This window comes from Myodes glareolus, chromosome 8, assembly GCF_982192425.1.
Source record: "Myodes glareolus chromosome 8, mMyoGla1.1, whole genome shotgun sequence".
In the NCBI taxonomy this organism is placed as follows: domain Eukaryota; kingdom Metazoa; phylum Chordata; class Mammalia; order Rodentia; family Cricetidae; genus Myodes; species Myodes glareolus.
In genome coordinates this window covers 75,006,976-75,030,220 of record NC_142033.1, presented here as the reverse complement: position 1 = coordinate 75,030,220, position 23,245 = coordinate 75,006,976, and the positions used below count along the sequence as shown (strand labels likewise).

Sequence of the window (23,245 nt, the reverse complement as noted above, 5' to 3'; positions counted from 1 at the left end):
GCCTGTGCTCAAGTTGCACTCGTTTTACTCAATAGCAGCCCCAAAGCATGAGAAAAGTGATGCTGTCAACTGGGATAGGCCAAGGAAAAGCTGTCAAGACCTTCTTTTAAGTAAGAAAGTAAAAGTATACTATAGGTGTCTGTGGACAGGAAGTCAGAGCATATACACAAGGCCTGGTACCGTCTGCAGTTTCAACATCCACTGCATGTGTTGGGGGACACTTGTCTACTTGTATGGTAGTTTGAACGTAACCAGACCCCATAAGCTCCCAGGGAGTGACACTATTAGGAGGTGTGGCTTTGTTGGGACAGGTGTGGCCTTGCTGGATGAAGTGTGTCACTGTGGGGGCAGGCTTTGAGGTTTCCTAAACTCAAGATACCACCCAATGTCACAGACCATTTTCTGTTGCCTTTTGATCGAGATGTAGCCAGTACCATGCCTGCCTGCACACTGCCATGCTCCCCACCGTGATGGTAATGGACCGAACCTCTGAAACTAAGTTGTCACCTCAAAGAAATGCTTCCCTCTATACGAGTCGCTGTGGTCATGGTGTCTCTTCACAGTAATAGAGCCCCAACTAGACAAGTGAGTGTTTTGTAATTCGTCTGAGACACAAGAAGCAGGGGTAAAAGGCCACACCAGCAGCTGGGAGGGGCAACGAGACCAACAAATACCATGGAAAAAGAACTCCCAGCTACCAATGGCACTGCCCATCTGTCTCCACCCAGCTCAGGTGTGAGACAGAAGGCCTGCATTTTCTCCTCAGCTCTATTTCTATGACAAAGGAGCTCCCTTTCTTTCCAGAGCTTTCCCAGTGGAACTGGGAAACAACTTCAAAGGCGGGACCTTCCTGCAGGCAATCACTGCGGCTAGGTCCTGCTGCAACAAGTGCAGCCTAGGACATGCAGGAAGCACCGGGCTCCTGCACATGTCAACAGCAGGCTTGCACTAGGCGATGGGTCTTTTAGTCAGCACACCCCATGTCAGTGGGCAGCTTCCCCTGTACTTTGTGGCAGGCACAGAGCATGGGTTGAAGGTGCTGACTCTCGAGCCAGGCTAATCTGCTGCTTAAACTTCAATGACCTACTCATCATTAGTCCCAGGGCAGGAAGATCTTTTTTTTTTTTTATAGATTATATGCGTTGTACTAGCTTCCTTTTGCTCACTTTTCATTTAACTGTATGTGTATAGGACTTAAATTCAACTGGATGTAAATGCACATGTATTTACTGTTATAATTGTCCATTGTATCTCATTCCAGACTTCAAAAACAATACCTCATGTTTTAAATTGGTATGCACTTTTAAGTCTCTTACAAAAAATACTGTATATGTAATCCAACCCTATTTTAAAATATATTAAGCTGTTCTCCACTATTGTCAGCTTTATTGCAAACAGTTTTTTTCCTTCTTTGTCTTTCACAAGTTCAAATATCCCCTGTTAGGTTGAGAGCCAGTACAGTCAAGCTCGAACTCAGTTCTCCAGGAAGACTCTATACGGTAGTTATACCCGATAAACAGCCCTCAACTGCTCAGAGATCTGGGGAATATGGCATTTAAATGTTTAATTACTAAAAGACTTTTCATAACAGAGACAGGTTGGCTCCTAGCAGCCCTCTATTTCCTCCAAAGAAGACAGAAGACAGGTGGGCACAGAACAATGTCCATCGTCCAATTCGTTTCAACTACCAAGTACTGACTACTGGGAAAAACTGTCTTTCATCTAAACTGAAGATCTCCAGACATGGATAGAATCACGGGAATCGATAGCCTAGCTCTAGGTGGGCAACTGCGTAAGTTCTCTGTCACATTTTAAATCAGTCACTCAAGTAAAATCTTATCCTTCTCAAAGCTCTCTGATACAATCTGACAGCTGAGAGATTTTGTTGGTGTAAAAGGACAGTCTCGCCAAGCAAATTTCAGTAATATACAAATACAAGCTATTAAAGTGTGCACCTGCAAGTTATAAAGGTGTGAGGACAAATACAAGTTATCAAATTTCTCTCTCCCGCTGCCTTTCATAGTCTTACAAATACTTTCCATTGTGCAAAAATATCCATCACAGTCATTGACCTAAGTATGCTGTTTATACAATATAATGCCTAAAACTTATGTTTTCACAAACCCAAAGAATTGTTGTGAGTTCCAGGGAGCCGAATTGAAGGATCTGCCTTAAACAGGTCAGATACACCTCTCTCAATTCCCTGGTCCTGAAATTTTTTTCTTCCTAAACTCAACTTTGTCCTCTGCCAACACCTTGCCAGGTCCAAGAGACACCAGACAGTTCCATATCACAAACCCTAGACAGGAGTAAAGCGATCAGCTACCCCAGGATGTGACCAGCACCCAGCTTTCTCAAGTTCCCCTCAAAATGACTCCCACAAATAAGCAGGAAGCAGTTTTAAGAATCTGCCATCCCAATTCCTCTAACCTGTTGTGTCTAACTTCCTGCCTTTTTACTATAAGAAAGAGATGGGAATGTAATGATCTGTTGGCCTGGTCTGTCACCTGGGTACCCAGTCCCTTTGAACGACAAGCCCCGCCCTCTCCCAACCCCTCCCTTTCCACCAAGTTCCACGGAGGGAAGCAGATATCCCGCCTCCTCCAGCCAGTGCTCTCTCTCTCTCCTAAAGAGGTAGCTTCTGCACTCTCTGGCTCTCATCACCCAACCCCCCGCGCCTCTCTCCTCTTTCCCCTTCTCTCCTTTAGCCTTTCCCTTTTCCCCTCCATAACCTACTAAATAAACTACGCCCACTTTCTCTGCATGTTGTCTGTCTCTCATTTGCCTTGGCTCCTCAGGACTACCTGCCCCGCTGACCTGCTGACCCGCTGAGGTCTCTCACCTGCCAACTCCCATCTTCCTGGGACCCGGCTGGCCCTGATGGCTGGCCCTCAGGGAACACAGCGTTTTATCTAAACCATTACTGGGAGGAGAGAGTTCTCACGAGTTGTCCTTCTGAGACTCCTAGACACAGGGTTGTCATTTTGGACTGAGATAAGAGGTTAAGAGCCATTGGCTGGCTCTTTTGCTTCCCTGACCTTCAGGTTGAACCCCAAAATCTGTCTCTAGGTTTTTATTAATCATGTTTAAAAAAAAAATCCTGTGTGTTACTCCAGTATGGCTTTCAAGGTTATCTCTCTCCTCTATCTTATGATTTTCATTTTAAAATATGTTCTTAAGGCAGCCTAAGGCCTCTAGTTAGAAAAGAGTCTAGGGTCTGGCTGCCACAAGAAGTTACTCTGTGCATCAGATACAGAACGTTCACAGATAACTGTGGGCGGCACCGTCCCTAGGCAGGTGGACCTGGACTAGATAAGAAAGCTAGCTAAACACACGATTATAACGGAGCCGAAAAGCATCATTCCTCCACAGTTTCTGCTTTGAGTTTCTGCCTTGACTTCCTTCAATGACGGACTGTAACCCAGAAGTACAAACCAGAGGAACCCTCTCCTTCCTAAAGCTGTGTTTGCTCTGAGTGTTTTATCACAGCAACAGAAAACGCACTAGGATCTTCATCACCCAAGACCACCAAACATGGAAGAAAGGCCGGTGGAGTGAGGAGGTGAAAGGCGTCTGTCTGAAGGAGGGCAGCCGCTCGCTCCAGCCTGCCGCCTGCCGCTGCCAATGTGGCTAAGTACACAGCTACTGCACCACACACAAGGCCTATGTGTGACCTTGGGTGTCCTCTGAACTTCCTGCCCACGTCTCCAAATAGTTGCTTCCCAGGAGTCCTAGGTCTGTGGTCAGTGGAGGGGCCGAGGACAGTGCGGACAATGACTGAATTTTCCAGCTGCTCCTCTTGGCTCCCTCTCACCTCGTGGTTTTGTGTGGTTCTGTTTTACTGTCTTTGTTGCTGCTATTCCCCCTCATAATCATCTTGAGATGCCAATGTTTTTCTTACCTTTGGTGGGAAGAAAGGTCTCACAGAAACTCAAGGTCAAAGTCAGAATCCCAACTTTCACGCTTTTTAGTCAGCCACACCTGTTCGTGCCACTGGGCAACTGAGATTCCATACCCTGTGTTATGGTTAATTGTCACTTTAAGAGACAAGCCATGCCCACTCCTGGTGACCTCTGCCCTCCTCTAGCCATCTTGATTCTCACTGTTCCCTTTTGGCGCATGCGCTCCCTCTCTCCCGCTCCCCTCTCTCTGTCTCTCTCTTCCTCTTCTCCTTCTCCTCCCCACTCCTCTAAGTAATAAATATCCAATTTTGTTCTGTAGGATCTGTCTGTCCATGTGCCTTCTACCTGCCGCCTGCCCCCCCCCCCACACCCGGCTCGCAGGGACCAGCCTGCCAGCTCGGAGACTGGCAGCCATCCCTGCCTGGGACTAGCTGCTCTGTGGGCCCACTGCCTACTGCCGCCAGGGATCTTGCAGCATTTTTAACACCCAGCTTCTTTCTGTGGTGTAGAATAGTAGTAGCCTTGACCTTTGAGGGTGGAGACGAAGTGGAGTGCAGAGGGCACCCAGGAAAATGCTTCGACCCTTTGTCACCCTTGCCTCAGGTTAAGGTCAAGTGTGCCAGTCTGACGTCTGAATGACAACAGTGTACCAGTCTGTCCGACTTGGTAATTACAAAGGCCTATGTTTGTATGCTTCTGTGCTACCAGTAAGTAACTAGTAATCGAGTAATCAATGCCTGGCAGGAAAGCTACGTTCACGTCCCTGGTGAGGCTGAGGCGGTCTTGGCAGTGGCAGTGGCTTTTCCTACTCTCAGCCTTTTTGACTAGAATCACCAGTTTTAAAACTCCCACAATGCCTGTTTCTACCCTGATGGGCTTGGCTGAGGCGGTGGAGGGCCCAGATCACTCACACTAAGAAAAGCCATCCATCTGAACTCTAGCGACCCATCCATCTGAGCCTCTCAGCCAGCACTGGTTCATGTGGGCTCCTCAGCAAGCCAGAGCCATCTGTGTGGGTCATAGGGTCGCATCCAAAGCCAAGCCTGCAGATGGTAGGTGTTCTGTGCCGCTCCGGCTCAGCAGCTCCCCACTTAGCCCCACCCCCATCATCTCTACTCACTAAGGCCAAGCCCTCAGAAGACTGTCCTGAGGCCCACTTCCTTTCCCAGGGAAGAGTCAAAATATCTCAAGCAAGGTTCTTTAACTTTCTTTATGATGCCCTGGGACTGCTCAGAAGCCAGCTTCTTGGCTGGAAGCCAACGCTGGGTTCTTTCTCAGCCCCCTGAATCCCCTTTCTACCTCCTCACACTCTGCCAGGTACAAAGGAAAGAACACAGCTCCTTTAAGAAAACCTCAATCCAGTGTAGATTTCATGGGTTTGGGTGTCATGTTTCTGTCGGAACCAACCATGATAATCACAAGAGTCTCCGTAGTTTACCCTAAGGCAATACCTGATTCCAAACCAGACCACAAACAGGACTACCCAGTCACCACCCAGGAACAGACCATCCAAAGGAAATTCCTAACATTCCAACCATTGTAGATAGGCTGACCTGCCAGCACACACCCATTGCTTCTCACCAGGACACTCCTAGACAAATGTCAGTCAATCAGAGGTCCTGAACCTTAGAAATCCCTCACCCCAACCTCTGCTATTATAAAAATCCCACCTGGACACATGGAGAGTCGAATAAGAATAAAACCTCTTTGCTTTTACAGACAGGATTTGGTCTCGCAGTTGGTTTTGGGGGACTCCATAATCTGGGCATAACAGTTTTGATAAAAACAAAAACTCTTCTTTAAAGATAAATGGATGAGCCTAGTGGCATAGGCCCACAATCCTGACCACTTTAGGGGCGAACTGGAAGGATGACAAGTTCAAGGTCACCTTGGGCTACAGAACAAGTTCAAAGTCAGCCTGGACAATGTAGCAAAACCTTGTCTCAAAATTTAAAAAAAGGGGGGAGGGGGCTCGCCTAGTATACATAGGGCACTAGGTACAAAGTCTGGTACAGAGGGGTGGGGGAATGGAGTGATGGTTGTGTGTCCTGAACCAACAGGGCTTCCAGACAGGACTGGCCGTGCTGGTAACAGTGCACTAAGAACACACAGGGGCCGCAGGCCCTTGACTTTCCCACAACAATTAAACAAAAGGTTTTTAAAACCCCGTCCCCAAAGTTTTAAGGTACCTTTCTACTTTTCAAATTAGCGACATGCAAGATGCTGCCGAAGGTCCTACCTGCTAGGAGCTCTCCAGAAGTGTGTCTGTCCCCAGCCCCATCCTGTCCTGGTTTTAATAAAACCCAGAAACCCTCATTTCTCCAACTATAGAATTGCCCCTTTCTTGGCACACACAACTCCCAACACTCAGGAAGCTGAGGAAGAAGGATTCTCAGGCCAGTCTAAGCTAACACACATGGCAAATCCCGTGCCAGCGTGTGCTACACAACCGTCCCTGTCTCCAAAGAGATGGAAGGGGCTGGAGATCTGACTTAGCAGTTATGGGCACTGGGCTCTTTTGAAGACTCCAGGTTCTAGATCCCAGGCTCTGAGTCCCACATGGTGCCTTATACCCATCTGTACTCCATTCCCTGGGGATCTGATGCCATCTCCAGCCTCTGTGGGCACGGCATGCACCTGATACACATACATATAGTCAAAACACCATACACATAAAAATAAATGGATGGAGACAGACATCACATTTCAGAAAGCCATTCCTTCATGTAAGAAGGGAGAACCATTGACTGTTCAAGCCGCTTGTGTCCTAGGGACACAAACAGAAAATTCTAGAGAGGTGTTTACAAAGCCATGCCAACCCCACACTCCCCAGGAATTATTTTGGGTACCAGAGCCAACAGGAGGGATGCTTGCAAGCCTTACCTTTTAGAGGATCTCCATCTTGGAGTGATAGGCTGATGGGCTGCCCAGATGTTCTTTAGGGTAGGCCCCCCAGGGCCACCAGCCACCCACACCCCAACCCTGCTCAGCTGCCTGTCTGGTGGCTCTAAGGTCAGAATCTGGCTGGTGAGAAGGTTCTGACACTGGGTTATAATGTCAGAATAGGCTGTGACATCGAAGTGGTGGCAGGGAAGGGAAGGGTACAGGGCCAGAGATGGCTCCCCTTGAGCCTGACCAGCCTCCAGAAATGAAACCCCAGATAAAAAGATGGCTGGCTCGTGCCCAGCTCCTACAGCTTTCCAGACGTCCCCTCATCCTGTGAGGCAGATAGAAAGATCATCTAACAATGATTCACACGCCCTGAGCTTTATGTTGGGCATCCCAATAGAAGCAGGGCACATGCAGGAGCCATCCTCTAGCACCCCCTTGTGTTAACTTAAAGGATATTTTTATTTGCTTATAAATAAAGGTGGTTTGCCTGCAGACCAAGAGGAGGTCTGTAGGGTTAAAAGGGCCAGCCAAAGTAGCACAACTTGACCTGAAACCAGAGCCAAAGACTTGACCCTGAAACCAGAGACAAAAAGCACACCCTGACATTGAGAACAGAGCCAATTCACTACCCTGAAACCAGAGCCAAAGAAACACACTTTGCCCCTGACCAATTCAGCACCAAAACCATCCAATCCCTAAGCACGAAATCCAGCAATCTCTGAGCTTGCCCAAGCTCAAGGACTGAAACCTGACCAATTCCCACCATGAAAATCTTCACCCTGGAAAAACTCCGCCCCTAAGAAACCCTATATAATAAGCCCTGCACCCGTTAAGTGGGGGGATGCCTTTTTCACCCTGGCAGAGGCAGTGGCCCTCCAGGATTCTTCCCTCCCAATAAATCCCTTGAATGAGGTTTGGGTGAAGACCTTAAGCTGGAGTGTTAGCAGAGCGGAGAAGTAACAATTTTCTCTGGGGCCAGAGCAGGGCAGAACTGTAACACTTTCATTGAGCAAACCTTCTCCAAGCAGAGCGGAGTTGTTACTCAGGTCCGGGAACCTGAGTGTAGCTGTCACACTAGGAAAACCGTTCCCTGGAGCAGGGCTGTAAGCTGCTATACTTATGACGACTTTGTGATAGTCCTTGGCCCCCGACTGCCAGGATCTATTTCCATCCAAGCTGCAGTGCTTACGAGGTCCACAGCAGAGGCCCCAAGGAAACCAGGTATCACGGTTCCCCAAGACAGGACAAAGTGTGGGCTGATAAAATGCAAGGTGGCCATCATGTTTGAATTCTAGATACACAACACACAATAAATAAAATTTGTCAAACGGGACAGTGTGAGTGGCTTGAATTGTTTTTTGTTGGTTTCTTTTTGTAAACAATCCTGCCATCCTACCCAGGGAGGCTTGGTAAGATGGATTCCCATGCTGGCCTGCATCTCAATAAGGATCCCATGCTGGTCTCTAATTCTCTCCTCCTGTCTCCAGCTCCCCAAGACAGGGATTAGAGGTATGTGCCCCCATGACCATGACGACTGACAAATCAAACAAGCAAAGAAACAACACAGGGTGACATGCTGCTGATATGTAAGGATTTTTCTACAGCTTTCTTGTGTCGTTTGCAAGCAAGGACGGTCTGTTTCTCCCGTTCTGATCTGGGTGACCTTGCTGCCTTTCTCTACTTGATCTGCTGACTGTGAGTGAGCATGGGTCTGGGGACAAGAGTGGGAATCTCTATCCATCTCCGAGAAGCATCCAACATGCGCAGGGTGATACTGGCTTTGTTCCTGCTCCTCAGACTGAACATCAAATGCTGACTTTGTTAGGCTCCTGGCCTCAATCCATCTTGATCATGTGAACTATCCTACTTATGTCTTTCTGGGTTCCAACCGCTAGTATTTTGAAGATTTTACAAACCATGTTCATGACAGACATTGAGTTGGGGCTCTCTTGTACCATCTTTGCCTAATTTTGTATCAAGGCAACAGCATCGTCATGCAATGGCCTGGGAATCTCTCTCTGATTTCTAGAAGACACGATTGCTTCTTTTACAAATGTTTTATGGAGTTTACTAGTGAAGTCACCTAGGTATGAGACAGCTAGACATGAGCCCAGGACTTTATAAACAATTTATGATTTTTCTGAAGCAGATATTACCATTTAGTACATGCTGGCCCCAACTTTCAATCCTCCTGTCTCAACCTCCTGAGTGTTGAGATTATAGGTATGCACTACCATGCTTGGTTCCATAAACTACTTAATGGGGTCAGTCTACCAAACACGCATGTGTTCTCTCTCTCTTTCTCTCTCTTTCCCTCTCTCTCTTCCTCTCCCTACCTCTTTCTCATCTGGTATTTTCTAGCTTCATAGAGATGCCTTTTCTGGTCTTTTGGGCCAATACCAGAGATTTATACACTGTCTACCACTTACGGCTAAGTGATGGGGGAAGTGCAGTGGGGGTGTGCACCACAGTACTTTCTACTACAGGGAGAGATTTCTGAGTCTGGAGCTCCCCTGCTGCCTGCACTGTCACATCCCAAAGATTTCCTGCTCTGCGGGCCTGACCTGGAGCTGTCTCCACTCTCATGTACACCTCTCCACACTCCAGAAGATCCTGGAAGGAAAAACTCTGAATCACCGCCTGTTTGATGCAGCATCAAATGGCCTTGTGGCTGTTTAACTCTCAGCGAATACATGGGGCCATGGCACTCTGTGCAACACAATTCCGTCTACTCTTTCAGACAACCTCCAGCTCTACGGGTGGAAACATGGGAACAGTGACCCAGCTGATGCAAGTCAGAATCGGGATGTGAGCCTAGGTCTCTCTGGTGCCCTGCTGCCCATGGTCAGGAGACGGACAATCAGGGGTGAGGAAAGCTAGACAGCTGGACAAGCAAACAAGAACAACTCCCCACCAAGCAGAAGCTGAGGGAGCAGGTGGCAGGGCACACTTCTTTAAACCCAGCACTCAAGAGGCAGAGGCAAGTGAATCTTTGTGCATTCAAGACTAGCCTGTTCTACAAATTGGGTCCTAGGCAGCCAGGATTACACACACTGAGACCGTGTCTCAAAAATATAAATAAATAAATAAATAATAAATAAATAAATAATAGAAAAGAAAGAAATCAAAGAAAGGAGTTCATCAGAGTCAAGGGCACAAGAAAGGTGACTGCCACAGGCCATTGCTGACGCCGTAGTAATTAAATTGGTGCCATAGAGCCCACAGGCCCACAGGTAGGGTTAGGTCAGGTGTGTCATGCTGTGGCATGGCCGAAGATGCCAGGGGCGTGCTGACAAGGGGACACAGCATTGGGTTTGAGGACCTGAGGGCTGGTGAGTGGGGAGGAAGCCCAGCCGAGGCACTGAGACACTGGAATCTGGAAGAATGAGCGGCGGGGTAGGAAAAGCAGGCAGTGCGCGTAGCTGACCCTTCTCTGGCCTGGTTAGCCTTCCCACAGGGAGGGGGCTACCTGGAGGGGATTCCATCTTCTGACTGGGCTCTTCTCCCGCATCCCAATGACCCCAGAGAACCTTAAAAGGCAGCTGAGTGAGCACAGCTGTGCCAGGTCCAAAAGTCCGTCCAGCCACCAGATGGCAGCTGTGGACACCAGAGAAAGCTTTTTTCCACATGGAAGAGCGCTATGGTGAGCAAACCTAGGGTTGCCCTGCTCCTCATCACTGGAATACCAGGAAATGCTGTACCCTTTCATAGGCTGTTTTCCTGTCAGGCAAAGAAAGGGTCTGAGAATAAAACAGTCTGCATTGGCAAGACCCCGATGTGAGCTCTGGTCTCTCGTGACAAATGTCCTCGTCCATCACCAGCCAACAGGGAGGCGCTGCAGCAGCCACTGGAGGCCTCCACCGTCAGCTAGCTGCTCACAGCCCTGCATGCTCTCTGCTCCCAGACCCTGTGGGTCTGGCATTGCCAAGTGGGATGGTAGGATGGAAGTGAGGATGTTTAGGTCCAGGCATTGTGACCTGTGGCCTGAGGACCCCACACATCTCATGAAAGCTATGAACTCAGCCTGACTCGTTTATAGATGACAACATCATGTCACAGTGTCAAAAAGTTGGACATTCGAGGTCATGAGCTATCTGCTCCGGTACAAATGCTTACCCGGAAGTGGAGTAGACCTGCACAGGAGATCGTAAGGGGGCTGCTCCCGGTGTGGGGATCTGGCCAGTGGATGTGCTGAGAGGTTAGGAGATGTGTGGTTAGATAACCATGTGCCACAGCTGAGGTAGCCTAGTAGCATTTATCATTCAGTAAAGAAGGCAAAGAGAACACAATTTAAAACCAACAAAACCATGGTAAGTGCAAGCCAGGTGTTGTGGCACACACGTGTAATTCCAGCACTTGGGAAGAAGGCAGAGGGACAGGGGACACGAGTCTCCATGAACCTGAAGGCAGAGAAAGGGAGCAGGTGTCACAATGATGTCTGGAGGATGCAGGCAGCAAATGGCTGAGTCTCAAAGGGAGCTTCAGTAGGGAGTAGGGCTGGAGCTGCTCCAAGAAGAGATGTCATGGGTGGCAGCCAGGAGCTGCCCTTCAGCCTGAGCATGGTGGTAGACAAACCTGGAGGGGAATGACACATGGCTCCTCAGGCAGAGGGAGAGCCCTTGGGGGCTGGTCAGAGAGCAGGGCGGTTAGGTAACCTTAGACAGGGTACAAGGACATAAGGATGGCTCAGCACTGTGAACAGTATGTAAGGATAACAGGTTGGACCATGTCTTCCTTAGAAGCAATATTTATCATTAAAAAAAAAGACAAAGAAAACTCAATGTCAAACCAACAAAACCATAGTTATTGCTACAAGCCAGGCAGGGTGGCAAACACCTATAATCCTAGCACTGGAGAGGTGGATGCAAGAGGATCAGGGGTTCAAGGCTAACCTGGACTACATAGTGAAGCCTTTCCAAACAAACAAACAAACAAAGGCGTGATCAGCCAAGCACAGCAACGATGAAGACAGGCCACTGCAGGAGGACGGAGGTAGGAGAGAATATGGCTATTTTTCCTGGGTTCAGTGAGGGGCAGGGCAAAGAAAATGCCACCAGATGGACTAAGGTCGATGCCAGGAAGCAGGACAGTGGCAGGACCTGGCACAAGGGGTCCTTTTGGGTTTCCTGCAGGTAGGCAAGCCCAGCAGGCCTCACCTATGTAGGCAGGTTGGCTTGTTAAAGGACTTCTAGATTTTGTGTGCTCAAATACAGCATACGGTCACCTCCAAATCCCTCGGTGGCATCGGGGAGAAAACAACAGCTTCACAGCGGGTACCAAGAGAACAGACCTTTGCCCTCTCAGCCTGTGGTTTAAGAAGAATGAGCAGAGGGGGCTGGAGAGATGGCTCAGAGGTTAAGAGCATTGCCTGCTCTTCCAAAGGTCCTGAGTTCAATTCCCAGCAACCACATGGTGGCTCACAACCACCTGTAACGAGGTCTGGTGCCCTCTTCTGGCCTGCAGGCATACACACAGACAGAATATTGTATACATAATAAATAAATAAATATTTAAAAAAAAAAAGAAAAAAAGAAAAACATCAAGAGTTTAAAAAAAAAAAAAAAAAGAAGAATGAGCAGAGTGTAAAGGCTGGAAGGGCCTGTCTCCCCGAAGATAACTTGGAGGTGGAGCCAAGAAGCCCAGGGTCAGTTGTGTTCTCGGGCCAAGAGGAGGGGAATGAGTGGGCCCAGGGCCATGGGTCCCTTTCCCAAAGCCACGACTGAGAGGAAGGAGAAGGCTGCTATCCAGAGAGGCCCAGAACAAATACAGCATGACCATCCCCTGCGTGGTCCCATACCACACGCTCTGTCATGGTTACCATACTTTGTCATAGTTATTGTCTGAACTGTAATGTTCCCCAGAGGTTCATGTTTCAAATGCTCAGATGGGGGCTTTTAGGAGACAGAACCTGGCAGCTGAAGTGGGTCACTAGGGAAGAGCCTTGGGAGGGTCTTCCTGCCCACAGTGCCAGCCCTGCTCTGTGTCCGGGATAACCACATATGAAGACTGGCTGCTACGTCCTGCCATAGACCGAGCCAGCTCACTGGGCTCCTTCCCTGCCGTGTGAGCAGAAATCCCTGTAAAGTCATGAGCCAAAATAGGCCCCTCCCTCAGGTCATTCTGTCAGGTAACATGCCACAGAGATGGGTACTCTCATTAGCAACGACACACATGCAAGATTCCACTCTCTGAAGAGTCCAGACTTGGACGTACTGGAAGTTTTGCTAAAACAGACCCCAAATGAGCTGCCAAACTTTTATTCTTCCAACAGAATCAAGTGGAATAAACACTATCATTTAGAAAATGAAAAAGATTAACACCATGATCTAAAAGAAGGCCCTAGTTTTGCAATAAAGGGGGCGGAATTCCCTCAGATGCAATATTTGATGCTTCAGAAAAACTACCACCTTAGATGGAGTGGGCCATGCTGTCTGTAGTCTGACATATGGCTCTTCCCTTGTGGAAGGCCCCTCACCCTGTCTCGTCCACGCTCACCCTACCACAGCACCCAGTCACCCAATTCCCCTCAATACTCCATCTTCCTCAGGGAAGAGACTGCCTGAGCTTCTGTTCAGGCCATGGCTAGATCTATCCCAAGGGTTCTTCTGGGACAAGGGGGTTACAATTTCCTCCCAGATAAAATCTTCCACCCTGCAGAGAAGATCCTTAAACTCAGGAAGTACACAACTCAAAGGTTTCAGACCGTGCCTGAAACAGAGCAGATACACTAGGCCCCTCCCCTTTCAGGTATATGCAGTAGGGACAGCTGAGAGCTCTCTCAGACCAATTGGGCTGCCTAGAAGAGGCTCAGACCAGACCAGTCAACTAGCAGAAATGGAGACCAGCCCAGCTTCCCAGAAGAGGCTCAGCTTGGCTGAGCCACCTATAAAGGACACTCTTATCTGCAGAGCTGTAGTGTGCTCAGGGTCCCAGCTTTGTGAGCTGTCACTCATGCTGGATGGGCACTAGTGATGCAGCTGCCTTTGAGTCATTTCTGCTCCTGTAAGTAGCCCCTCACCCATACTGTAAGGAGCCCCAATCTATAGCACTCATTGTTTCATCCAGGTGGACTTCAGCGGTATCCGTCCTTTGGTCTGTCATGGGTTCCGTATCTGAAGCAAGGAGACGTCTGCTCGTGTCTTCCCTCAAACAGTGCCATACAACAGGGTCCCCGTTCCCCTGGCTTCTTACTCCACCTGAAGCACAACTCTCTTCTTCCTTTACGGGACTCACTGGAGTCTATCTGCACCGGCTTAGCCCCCGGAACACAAAAGGACACGGACAGAGGTTGCCTGAATGACATGTGAACATGGGCACATGTGAAACATTTTGGCTCTGAGTGACTCCACGTGAATGTGGAGAGAAAGAGTTTCCCATACGTGCCACAGGGCTGTCTGGAGGGAAAGTGAATGCAAAGAGCGCCCCGAGTCCTGGTCTCTCAGACCCTCTTACAAAGTCTGCGCCGTGGCTGGCTCACTTCAACATTCTCTGTGAATTCGCAAACACATTGAAAGAAAATTCACTGGCTTTCTCTCATGTAGCAGGATTGGTTCAGTTTTGCTTTTGCAAGTCCTGTGAGCTTCTGATTTCTTGGAGCTTAGTGATCGTGACACGGTATTTATGCACAAATGAGGACCAGCTCTACACCAGGGAAAGTATTCCCTGCACCCCCAAATACACAGGCGAAAGGGGCCATCAGAGCCGCCATCAGCAACAGGGGAAGGGGCCATCAGAGCCACCATCAGCAACAGGGGAAGGGGCCATCAGAGCCGCCATCAAGCAAAGCAGAAGGAATAGACACAGGAGGACGGACCATTGGTTCATGAGCTGTTTCAGTACCAGCTACCTCACTGCTTCCAAAGTCTGATGATAACAAGTCCGTACTGCAGGCTACAGGCATACCCGCCTTTCCCCAGTACAGCCCAAGAGTAACCATTATTCAAACCCACCTTTCAACCTGTACTCAAACAATCAGATTTAAGATTCCAGGAGAAAGAGGTCACATTGGTAGGGGTTTTGGAAGAGGGAATGCCCACTGAAAACAGGGCTGCCTGGGATGGACAGCGCCTTCTGGGCTCTCAACACTGAACTCAGTCAACTGTTCTCCCTGTCATTCTCCTAGCCAAAGGTCGGAGTCCTAGATTCTGGTCAGGCTGGTGTCTCTCTTGTCCCTTGATGTCCCTGGTTCCGGATCAGATCTACAGCCCTTTGCTTAAACCCCTGCCATCAACCCCAGGGGAGCTTGATGTCTCTCAGGCCCTTGATGTCCCTGGTTCCGGATCAGATCTACAGCCCTTTGCTTAAACCCCTGCCATCAACCCCAGGGGAGCAGCCACACCTCCACTGTGCCAGGTAGCTCGGGGTGCGTCTGTGCCTTTGTATGTTGCTCATTCCTGCTGAGATCGTGGTTAAAGTGTGAGAGCGCTGAGCAGATGGTCAGCTGGGACTTCGCACATCATCAGAATGACTGCAGAGCAGAGACTGGGTCTGCCTCCAGCCTATGGGCAGCTGGAGTCAGGGCACAATTATAAAACGGAGAAGTCCATAGGGACAAATTTCAGGGGCCCAAGTGGGCAGTTGCTTCCAGAGGTGTCTGGGTGTCATGGCAGTGTGGGTTTCCAGGTCAGTCCTACACCAATAGCTGGTTCTGACTGGAGAAGACCCACGGATGGGACAGAGCCGGCAGAGAGAACCCACTCTCCCCTTTAGCTGCTGCTCCCTGCCTGACACTCACACTTCCTCAAGAAGTGTGTCCTGCCTCCTAGGACGGCCTGGCTGAGGCCCTGCACCACGAGTGATATGTCTGTATTAGTGCTTTTCTTGCAGTTGGCCCATGGCTGCCTGGTCTCCTGAACTTGGACAGAATCATAGTGATGAGGGCTTGAGGAAGAGGGGTTTCTTCAACTCATGGCTGATCAGCAGCAAGGAAAGGAACAGGAAGGTGCCAGGCACAGGGTTCCCCCAAGTACTCTCTGCCAGTGACTTCCTCCCCCCAGAAAAATCCCACCTCCTGAAGCTTCCAGACTCTCGCTAAATAGGACCACCAACTGGGGAACCCAATCCACGAGCCTTTGAGAAGGAGACCCTTCATATCCCAACACGACAATCCTTGAGAGATGTGATCACAGAGGTCATCTAGGGCTGGTGCTGTGATTCAGGTGGACAGGCAGCAGGTAGATGGGACAGACCGGAACCTGGTCTCCCATGGAGCGGCTCTGTCACACTACCTGCCGCTGGCTGTGAGCAGAATGGCATGTGAAGGGTAGCGCACACTACTCAACAGCACAGCTCCCAGAAATGAATCTCGTTGTACCCACAGTGTGCCACTTTCTGCATATTGTCAAATAATCCTCCCAGAAGCTGAGCAGTACAGTTAAAGACAGGGGAGCTGGATGCCAGAAATACCTGGCTTAACCAGGGCCCTATGGTTGTGGGTGGGGACTTGGAGTAAACCCTGACCGACTGCCTATTTCAAAGACGAGGAAACAGGCACTGAGAGACCAAGGTGCTTACCCAGTGTTGGACAAGCCCCAGCCCGAGGGATCTGCCTGTGCTACCATACAGCATGCCTCCCAACATGGAAAGTGAGAAGTTGAAGAAACAAAAAACTAGCCCAGAAGGACAGTATCAAGCTCTGGCAAGGCCACTGGGGCCCGCTACAAGGCTCAGCTGTCAGCTGCAACCTCCCTGTGTCCCTGCTCACACATCTCGGGTGCTCTGCTTTGTCTTTCAAGCTAAGCCGAAACCAGCTTCACTCCCCTCAGCCCTGATTCCCTCTGAACCATAGAAACCGGGCCTGTGCCCTCATCTGCCCTCATCCACACGTCCTGACTTCTGTTTTCTTCATCGGTGTTTAAGAGAGTGTGTGTCACTATATAGTTTGAACAGGCTCAGAACTCATGATCACCTTTCCCAGCGGTACCAGGCACAGAGAAACCTCACCTCAACACTTCCCCCACAAGGAGGTTAGCAGATCTGCTGAGAGTGCCATGGAACACAGGCACTACAGTAGACCCTTGGTTGAGCTCTAACCCCACTGCTATGCTCAGTGCTAGGTCCCAAGCTCACCATGGATATTAAATGCACAGGTTCTCCGTGCCCGGATGTATGTATGTGCATCACATACATGCCTGGTGCATGGAGGTCAGAGAAAGGCATCAGAGTCCATGGAACTGGAGTTACTGATGGCTGTGAGCCACCATGCGGGTGCTGCGCATCAAACCCAGGTCCTCTGGAAGAGCAGTCAGGGCTTTGACCACCGAGCCTTCTCTCCAGCCCTTACTGAGTTATTGTATGGCGAAAGAGTGGTGGGTATTCGTCATCTCCTTTCCTTGCGTTGCTTGAGATGACTGTGCAGCCCTCATCCATCAAACTGGTATATTACATGGACTGCTTTTCTTTTGAACCTCCTTGAACTTGTGAAATAAATCCTACTTGATTATGGAGCACAATCCTTTATAATACACTGTTGAATTTTGTTTACATCTGTGCTCGTATAGGATGATGGGCCAAGTTTTCTTGTGGAGTTTGGCGGCTTTGGTGTCAGGGCTGGCTTTGCAGAATAAGAATTATTTCTTCCTATTCGGCTTATTTTCTTTCTTTCTTTTTCTTTTTCTTTTCTTTTCTTTTTTTTTTATAGGACTGGTGTACATGCTTCCTTAAGTTCTTGGTAGAATTCCCCAGCACTACCATCTGGTCTTGGGTTTTCTTTACTGTGAGATCTGATTCCCATGCCATACTCCTTTGCAAATGTTAAGATTTTTGCAGTTAGTCACAGTGATCTTGCTTAGACATTTTCCCATTTCATCTCGTCTAGGTTATCCAACTATATATAGTTCTCTTTATTTCTGCAAGGTCAGTAGCAATAACTGTTAGAAATAAGACAAGGGCCAAAGTCGGTATGGAAGAGGAGTTGATGCAAAATTAACCTCCAGGAAAGAGAGCAGAAGGACGTGGCCTGATTCCTTCCTGTGATGGGGTCTGACCAGCACTCTAAGGGGCAGGCTGAGCTAACAAGAGGGCTCCGTTTCTGTCTGGCTTTAGTGACTGTGGTCTGTTCTTCCTGTTTGTTGAGTCTCCTCTTCACCACCAGCTTGCCAATGTGTGTTTCTACAGCAGAAACTTCTGAGAGCAACTCTTGCTGTACCCCATGAATGTTTTATGCTGTGTTCTCATCTCCATCCGTCTCAACATTTGTACCAGTTTCCCTTTGCGGTGATCTGAATGAGATGGTCCCCCATAGGCTCATATATGTGGTCCCCAGCTGTTGGACCAGGGAAGGACTGGGAGGTGTGGCCTTGTTGAGGAGGTGTGTCACTGTGGGATTGGCTTTGAGGTTTCAAAAGCCCACCTCATTCCCAGTCTGCTTTCGCTCTCTCTCTGTCTTGTGCCTGTGGATCAGATGTAAGCTCTCAGCCATGGCTCTGGCACTATGTGTGCCTGCTGCTGCCAAGCTCCCTGCCATGATGGCCATGGACTCACCCTCTGAATCCATGAACTCCCAGTAAACCATTTCTTCTATAGGTTGCCTTGGTCACGGTGTCTTTCCACAGCAATAGAAAAATAACTAAGGCAGAAGTTGTGTGAGGGAGTGGGGTTTTGCCATGACAGGCCTGGCCATGCTGTTTTTGGAGACCTTGGGACTTTCGACTAGGAAAGCAGTTGAACACTGTAAGCAGAGTGTAGGGGCTTGGAAGATGGCAGTGCTGGGAGCAGGATAACGGAGGCCCCGCTCAGGAGGCTTCAGAGAGGAGCAATAGTAGCTGCTGGACTAAAGTCCATTCTCACAATATTTTGGCAGAGGATGTGACTGCTTTTTGCCTTTGTCTTAAGAATCTGCCTGAGGCTAAGCTGGCAAGTTTAGGACTGATTATTTAGTGGAGATGTCAAAACAGCCTAATACTGGCTCTGTCGTGTGATTATTAATGATAACTCTTAAGCAAGTCTAAAACGAAAACAGGCCAAAACAAATACAAAGTGTAGTTTGGGGAGAAAAGGAACATCAGGAAATACAACGTTGGAGCCAAGGCATGTGCTGAAAGAGGCGAGGAAAGGCCTGATCCACACAAGATGAAGGGCAAAAAAACATTTCCACAAATCAAAGCTTATTCAAATGTAACTCAAGGAGAAGAGCAGGCTCCTCACCAAGCACACAGCTGACTTGGCAGCACTGGCCACGTGAGTCTAGCTTTGGAGTCATGAAGGATAGAGGAGCAAGGGGTTGTGGGATCTTCCTCTCTGGTTAGGGAGAGCCACTGAGGGCAGGTGTACATCAGAAGTCCATGCATGAAAGCCTGGAGGGGCCACTGTGTGAAGCTGTGAAAGTGAAGCCTGGACTGCGCTGGAGACCCCAAGATGTTAGAGGTGGCAGTGCTGCAGGATGTCTGCGGAGGAGAGCTGCACAGAGGGAGTGGGACCAGCCTGAGAGAGAAGCAACGCGGTAAGGGCAGTGTTAAGAAACAGCGCGAGAGAGGGACCTTTGCGGTTGGGCCCACGGTGGGTGACAGAATATGCCATGCAGAGAGAACCTGAGTGTGGAGTTTACTGAGAGGGTAGGAAGAGGAAGGGAAGGGAGAGACATGAGAGAGAGAGAGAGAGAGAGAGAGACAGAGAGAGAGAGACAGAGAGAGAGAGACAGAGAGAGAGAGAGAGACACAGAGAGAGAGACAGAGAGAGGAGGGGAGGAGGAAAGATAGAGACCTGCCTCTTCAGAAGAACAGCAGGGAAGAGGGGGTGGAGTTTGTCTCTTAAAGGGACCTTTGCGCCTGTGTACAGATTAGGCTGGTCAGGGTACAGTCTGGGTACATCCTGCCAGATGCCAGACCAGGCCAGCATAAAGCCTGAATCCTAACAAGCAGAGCCATCTAAGTCCCTGACATCAGACATCGAGCTACAGGATTTGGAGTTTGCCTTGCTGAGTTTTGGTCTAGTTTGGGTACTGGCTGGTTTTGTGTTTCAACTTAATGCTAGAGTCATCAGAGAGAAAGGAGCTCAGCTGAGGAAATGCCTCTATGAGATCCACCAGTAAGGCATTTTCTCAGTGATCAATGTGGGAGGGATCAGCTCATGGTGGGTGGTGCCTTCGCTGGGCTATATATGGTCCTGGGTTCTATAAGAAGGTGGGCTGTACAAGCCAAGAGAAGCAAGTCAGTGAGCAGCTCCCCTTCGTGGGCTTTGCATCAGCTCTTGGTTCCAGCCCAGCTTGAGTTCCTGTTCTAACCTCCGATGAGGGACTATGATCTGGTAGGGTAAGCCAAGTCAATCCTTTCCTCCCCAACTTGGTTTTTGGTCATGGTGTTTCATTGCTGCAATAGAAACCCTAACTTTGGCTCGGCATTTCCTCACTGTGTCCCCATTCTTCCCATCTGGAATGATAACGTATATTCTTTGGCACTGCACATTGAAAGCATGTAATGTGCTTTTTAGATTTTACAGGGAGTTCCAATTGAGAGCTTGCCTTGAGTCTCAGAACAGACTCTAGACTTCGGACTTTTAAACAGTGTGGAGACTGTGAAAAATTATGGAGACTTTTGAAGATGAATTAAGCAAATTTTGCAGTACAATATGGCTACACATCTGTGGGGGCAGGGAGTGGAATGTGCTGGTTTGAATGGTCCTCTTAGGTTCAGCAGATAACAGACTTTAGCTAAGTTCTTCCATCCTGGGAACCCACAAGGTGAATCTGTAAGTTGTCCTTTATTAAGACCAGTAATAAGTCGGGAGCGTAACCCCAGCCCCTGGCATCCATCCCAGCCCCCTGGCCTGGGAGTTGCATTGGTCTGGACTCCAAATCCCAGATTGCCAGGTCTTCATCCCTCCCTGGGGGAGGGTCAGGACCACTCCCACAGGGTATTTAAGTGGGCTCTCAGAGGAGGAACATGTGGTTCTGGGTTTGCATGTGATCCCTGCCTTACTGTCTCCCCGCCCTGCACTTGGCCACCCAAGAGCGCTGTATTTAATAAAACAATGGCATTTTAATTCGGTTTGATCTGACCTAATTGGATTTCTTTGTGCTGGCAAAGCTGCTCATTTTAGGATTTTTTCCTAACACTTTGAACTCCACACTGTGGGAGCCAGCCATGATAAGCTGGGTAGGTCACCCGAAGGAAGTTCTTTACTTCCAACCATTATCACCTGCCAGAGTAGAACTCGGCCATCAATAAATTTAATAAAAGGCCTGAGTCTCAGTAGTTTATCCTGAAGCAATACCTGGCTGCAGGAAGAACCACAAACTGAGATTATCCAAACACCACCCAAAAACAGATCATCAAAAGGAAATGCCTAACATTCCAACCGAGGTAGATAGGACCACCTGCCAGCACACACACACCAGGACACCCCTAGACAACTGTCAGCCAATCAGTGGTCCTAAACCTCAGAAACCCCTCACCCCCACCTTTACTACTATAAAAACACAATTCTAATTGAGCTTGGGACTCTCCGTTTATTCCAATACATTAGACATGCGGAGAGACCAAGTTTGCAAACTTGCTTAAAATAAAAGTTCTTTGCTTTTACATACGGGACTTGGTCTCCTTGTTGGCTTTTGTGGTGACTTCGTGGATTTGGGCATAACACACACAACACAGTGACATTCATGCACCTACATGTACACCACACACACCTACACACATATACACACTTATGTACTGAAAGACCAGGATAAATGCAGACCCCTTACCAGGAAAAGAAGAGCCAAAAATCTAGGTTAGCCGGTTTGGTGACTTTGTTCCAGGAACTGGTTGACCACAAAGTTAGATTATAATCTTGAGAACAATCTTGAGAAACGGGGAGTTACCCCCTTGTGATTATCACTGGTATTTTCAGAATCTTCCAATGACACCCTCCCTACCCACTTTGGGTTGTGGTTTCTTCCCTTAAATACCCCTTTTCCTAGCTACTTGGGGTCGAACTCCTCTACCCCTGCGTGGGATATGAGTCTCGGCTCCAGCACGCTGGTTCCTGTGAATAAACCTTATATGATTACAGCAAGGACGGTCTCTCATGAGTTCTTGGGGGGTCGTGCTATCCCGACACTTGAATGAGAGTCTCCCGACTCTGGGGGTCTTTCAGTACCACACACACACACATACACACATATACACCATACACACATAAACACACATATAGACACATATACACCACACACACATATACACAATAAATAAATGTAAATAGTTAATCTAATAAATATTGCCTATCCACCAATTTTAGAAGCTCCCAGGAAAAAGTGAAGCTATTGTAGTCACTCATTCAGAGAAAAGAGGAAGCAAGTTCTCCACAAGCTGCAGGTTTGCTCACTTGAACAGCAAGGCTGACCTGAGCAAGCCCAACCCCATTGTCACCACAGTGGCTGTCCTCAGGGCTTAGAACAGCCCCAATGCACCTTGCTGAAAGACTACACTTCCCAGCTTCCCTTGCAGACTATGGAAGGCATTTCCACCCTGACAAATGAAGGGATGCACTCCATCTCCTGGGGGCATTTTGGCCATCTGCAGGCCTGGGTAACAAAAGTGTCCCCTCCCTGTGAGTAAACATGGTCCTGCTTAAGGTGAGATGAGCTTCTCTTTCCGCCCACCATCTCTCTACAGCTGCCCTAAGCAATCTAACACAGCCCTTGCATTAAATGCCCCCACAGCCTCCTCCACTCCAGTGTCCATCTGTACATATGCATTCTTGAAATAAAACACCCGCAGGCCACTCCCTGGACCACTGTGCAGTGCAGAAAAATAAGAAAACAGCTTCAGGTTAGAGAGATGGCTCAGAAGTTAAAAGCAATTGCTCCTCTTTCAGAGGACCTGGGTTCAGTTCCTAGCACCCACATAAAGGTTTACAATTGCCCATCTTCAGTCCCAGAAGATCTGGAGCCCTCTTTTGGATGCTGGGACACACACACACACACACACACGCGCGCGCGCGCGCACACACACACATGCACGATGAACAGACATGTAGGGAAAATACTCATACCCATAAAGTACATAAATCTTAAGAAACAGCCTAATGGCTCATCCCCAGACAACAGGTTAAATGAACTCTGGTACTTCCATACAGTGAAAAACCATATTGCAAAAACCAAGGCAACGCTTTCATGTACTAACAGGGACACATTTAGGATAAACAGCTAAACAGGGAAAGGCAGTGGAGTGTTGCATTTTAGACCAGTACCTCCTGGAGCATATGGCAAAGTCACCAACTCTGGCACCTCTGGTGAGAGACTTAGGTAGGCAGCTAGGGGCAGGAGTTCAATATGAGTTTTCCTCACGGGATTTTAGAGCTATGAGCTTATAAATCATACACAATACTGTATATTTAAAAATAATCTGTGGGGGGAGTGGTAGTGCTTGTCTTTAATTCCAGCGCTCAGGAGGCAGAGGCAGGCAGATCTCTGTGAGTTCAAGGCCAGCCTGGTCTACAGAGTGAGTTCCAGGATAACCAGGATTGTTTCACAT

At 48.7% G+C, this 23,245-nt stretch overlaps 1 protein-coding gene across 2 annotated transcripts in view; it reads right to left on the bottom strand.

Moving 5' to 3' along the window:
* Window positions 1-23,245, bottom strand: part of Osbp2 (oxysterol binding protein 2) — a 168,237-nt gene that overhangs the window by 94,391 nt on the left and 50,601 nt on the right. The gene's annotated exons all lie outside the window — the stretch shown is intronic.